The sequence below is a fragment of the Corvus brachyrhynchos genome, unplaced genomic scaffold, assembly GCF_000691975.1.
Source record: "Corvus brachyrhynchos isolate BGI_N302 unplaced genomic scaffold, ASM69197v1 scaffold46, whole genome shotgun sequence".
NCBI lineage: Eukaryota > Metazoa > Chordata > Aves > Passeriformes > Corvidae > Corvus > Corvus brachyrhynchos.
The window spans coordinates 823616-827508 of NW_008238838.1; the positions used below are offsets into that span (position 1 = coordinate 823616).

The 3893-nt window shown below is 56.9% G+C and overlaps 1 protein-coding gene across 1 annotated transcript in view; it reads left to right on the forward strand.

Annotated features, from left to right (window-relative positions):
• Window positions 1-2701: 2701 nt before the first annotated feature.
• Window positions 2702-3893, forward strand: part of ETS1 (ETS proto-oncogene 1, transcription factor) — a 78008-nt gene continuing 76816 nt past the window's right edge. Inside the window, exon 1 of the mRNA XM_008636961.2 lies at window positions 2702-2806. The gene's annotated coding sequence lies outside the window, so the exon portion shown is untranslated. The remainder of the gene's footprint in view (window positions 2807-3893) is intronic.

The window sequence follows — 3893 nt, forward strand, 5'->3', positions numbered from 1 at the left end:
GGGGGGGGGGGGGAGGGGACGGGGGGCGGCCCCCAGCCGGTGACACTCAGGACTGGGCTGAATTCTGCCCGAATGATCCTTTCTCACTGCCCAGCTCCAGCAGACAAACCAGGGCCGTCTCCAGCTGCAGCCACCTCCCAGTGATGCTGCTCTGAGCTCTCATCCCAAATGCAGACGAGGATTTCTGAGGTTATTGGGAAAGGGGCTGTTTCTGCCGACACCAATGTCCTGCACCTCTCAGCAGGAGCCTGAGTGCCCCCAAATTGAAGCAGAACCCGTGAAACATCCCCAAGACATCTCGGATTTGGTGAAACCATCAATAAGCCCTGTGGGGAAACATGAAGGGATTGCTTTATTTTTTATGAGCACAGAGCAAACCCAAAGCAGCTGCCATGGAAAGTGCAATGACTTTATGATCAATTCCATGAGCTGCCCGAAATTTAACCCAACTTTTTTGTTGCGAGCTGAAGCAACTGGTTTCGGGTGACTGATGTGACAGCAGCAACCCCGAAACCAGGCAACCACGTGGAACCTGGGGATCTTCACGGTCCCTTCCCACCCAAAGCATTCCATGACTCCGTGATTCCATTGCCACGCTCCCAGCCGGCTGCACAGCCGCTCCTCAGAGCTGTTAATGTCTGGATTGCTGCATCCCAACACCCTCCTGAGCGGAGCATCCAGGGAAGGACATCTTGCTCGCAGCTGCCAGCGGGGTTATCCCGGGAAGAGTTGCCCGGATAAAAATTGATTGCTGAACACATTCCACTCCCTCGGAGCTCAGATGTGACAGAGCCTTTGTAGCAAAGCCCAGGAGGCTGGAAACCTTCCTGGGGAGATGGAACCCTGTAAATCATTTCCTGTGTTAAAACGGCTACAAGAAGGAGCCGTGCCTGGCGAGGCCAGCAGGTAACGGATTTGGGCCACCTGGAGCTGTGTGTTCCTAAATTCAGGGCTAAAGGAGAGATTAATTCATTTTCTGGGAGCTGCTGGAGGACCTGGGAATAGTTTTATGTGCATAAATAATGTGGCTTTTTTGCTATTTGTCACTTTGTGCATTTCAGCAACCTCCTGGGCTGGGAGAGCGGAGCAGGAGGGACCTTTGTCCTGTGAGCACTCGTTCGGCACAGCTGATTTCTGCAGGGAACATTTGGCAGCAGGAGATGCCACAGGAGCCCTGTGCAGGCAGAAATTCCCCACGTGGGAGCAAACTCAGGCTTGGTTTGCACTTTGCAAATGTCCACTGTGCTGAGAGTGCTCAAAACACCCAGGGGTGTGCTGGGAAAGGGAATCTCCGGGAATTATTCCTCTCCTCACACGGATCCTGCAGCAGTGGCAGTGCTCAGACATACAGGCTGCTTTGCTTTTTGGTGAGGGTGCTGCCAAATTCCCTGGAAATCAACCCCTCCTGCAGATGCTCTGCAAGCAGAACTTTATGGTGTCGGTGCAGGGAGGCAGTGGGGGCTGAGCCCCCCGGCTGGGGGCTCTTTGTTGCTGTTGGGATCTCCAGGGAAAATCCCAGCAGCCGCTCCCAGGCTCCCATTTTGCCAAAATGTCCTGGAGCAGCACACACGGAACCCTTGGTACCTGGGCTTTGCTCCAGGGCTGCTCATGGAGACAACGGGATGGGATCCGTGCTGGAGCCGGGCAGGATTTCCAGCCGGGAGCCCTCTCCTGGAGGAAAACGCGGCTCTGCTGCCTGGAGAGCGAGACAGGGAGAGGCGGGATGGACACGTCCTCCTGCATCCGGGATTTGGGGGTGCCACTGGCGTTTGGAGGGCCCTGGCCAGGCTGTGAATGAGACAGGGCAAAGACCCTGAGAGAGACAACCCCAGATCCTGCTCTTCCAGAGCCTCTGGATAATGCACAGGGGCGTTAACGGAGTGAGACCACTGCAGGCTGTGTTTCTGCCCCACTCCCTTGTCCTGGCCGGCCGGGAATGTGCTCTCCTGCCCTTCTCCTGTGTGGAGAGGCCCCGGACACCTTCAGCACCTGCCTTGGGACCGGCCTTTGGGGAGATGTGGGTGGGGACCATCCCCCCCGCCAGAGCTGATCCAGTGGCTCCCAGTGCTGCCCGAGCAAATTCCCTCTCCGGCTCCTCATGGAAGGAGGATTCCTTCAGCCTTTAGGGTTTTGAAAGCAAGCAGCGGCCACCAGGGCGCTTTTCTGGTTCCAGAAGAACATGCCAGGGGTTTGCAGCAGGCTGGATCCTTCCCGGGGCAGGGGGAAGGCAGGAAGCAGAGCAGAGAGCCCTGGGACACCACGGGAGCAGGGAAGGAGAGGTGCCAGGACCCGTCAGGAGGAAGGGATTTCTGCCACGAGGCACCTCCGGGCACGGGCGGCAGCTGGGCTGGGATTTGGGGACCAGGGCTGCACAAGCCTCACCTGGCCGTGCTCTGCGAGCCTTTGCTTCGGTCCCTGGGCAGGAATAAACTCCACTCACGGGACTTGGGGGGCTGGAGCCTCGGATGGATTTCTAGGACACGGCACCCCGAGGCCACCCCACAGCGGGGCCGGCAGGACGCTGCTGTCCCCATCCCCACCTCCAAGCAGCTGCTGTTTTGCTTCCCCAGCGCCGTGACATCGGCCAGAGGTGGCTCTTTCCTGGCTGGCGGCGTTCGCAGCGCCCTGGGCGCGGGGCTGACCACTCCCCCTCCCTTTGAATAGGCAGCCCTGCCTCGAACACTATGGTATTTCCATCCTCCCCGGCTCCGGCGCGGAGAGCACCAGGTAGTTGGGAGGAGAGCGGACACAAGTGTGGGAAGCCGTGGAGGATACAAAGCTTTTCCCTGGGTCCTTCAGCTGAGCCGTAAGTGGCAGGGGGAGAGGCTCTGCGAACTCGTTCGGGGGTTGGAGGTACCTGGGAACATTTTCAGGACACCTCAGATTTGGTTTGTGGGGATTTACTTTTCCTCTCTCCATTTCCAGTCTCTCCCAGTGATAGATTTGTGTGTTTGCTGCTGCAGGATCTTCTCGAAATGTCTGGGGTGATGTTTCCCTTTAAAAATCTTTATAGATATGTATTTATATATTTGGTACATAATTTTATATGGACATTCAGGAGAACATTATTATTTTCCTCACGGAGGTGGAAGGCTGTGCACTGGCATTAGTACAGTGAATTAAATTTGCAGTTCCTTTTCTGTTTTGAGTTGTAATTTGGTTTTGGTGTAATCAGGTTTGGTTTTGCTGGGAGGGAGGGGAGATCCAAAGTGCCTGAGGTCGGACAGACAGCCCCGGGGCTGATTCCTGCTTTGCAGGGATGATTGGAAGGATTTGCTGTGGCCCCTCCACGTGTTTTCCATGGCAATGGCCAGAGTGGCTAAAGGGCCCGGAGTGCCACAGGTGCCAGCGTGGGCCTGTGGGAGAAGCTGGAGTGTGACAGCTGCAGGGATGTGCTGCCGAGCCGCTGCCATTCCTTGGGAAGAGCAGAATCCTGCCCCCCGGCCCAGGCAGTGGGAATTGTGAGTCCCTGAGGGCCCAGGCCAGGCCTTCCCCCTTTCCCATTAGTCTGTAAATCATTGCTTTGCATGTGGCCACTCACTCGGCGTTAGAGCCACCATCAGCCTCCCATCCTGCGCTGTCAGCCGACACCTTGGGGGCTGCGGGCTGGGGCTGGGCCCTTTCCTGCTGCAGCCCATTCTCACTGCCTCCCATCCCGCTGGGTTTGCAGCTTTCTCCTGCCTGCCATGTCGATAATTTTCTGGCAAACCGGATTTTTTGGGGCATTTTCTCCTTGCCCAGGGGCTGGGGGTGTGTGGAAGCCTGAGGTGCTTTTTGTACCCCAACACTGGGATGTGTGTGTGTGTCCCTTGTCCTCAGAGCTTTGGGGGGGACCGTGTGCCCCTCGGGATCAGAAAATTCTTTCCCATCTGGCAAGGTGAGGGACAAAGAAA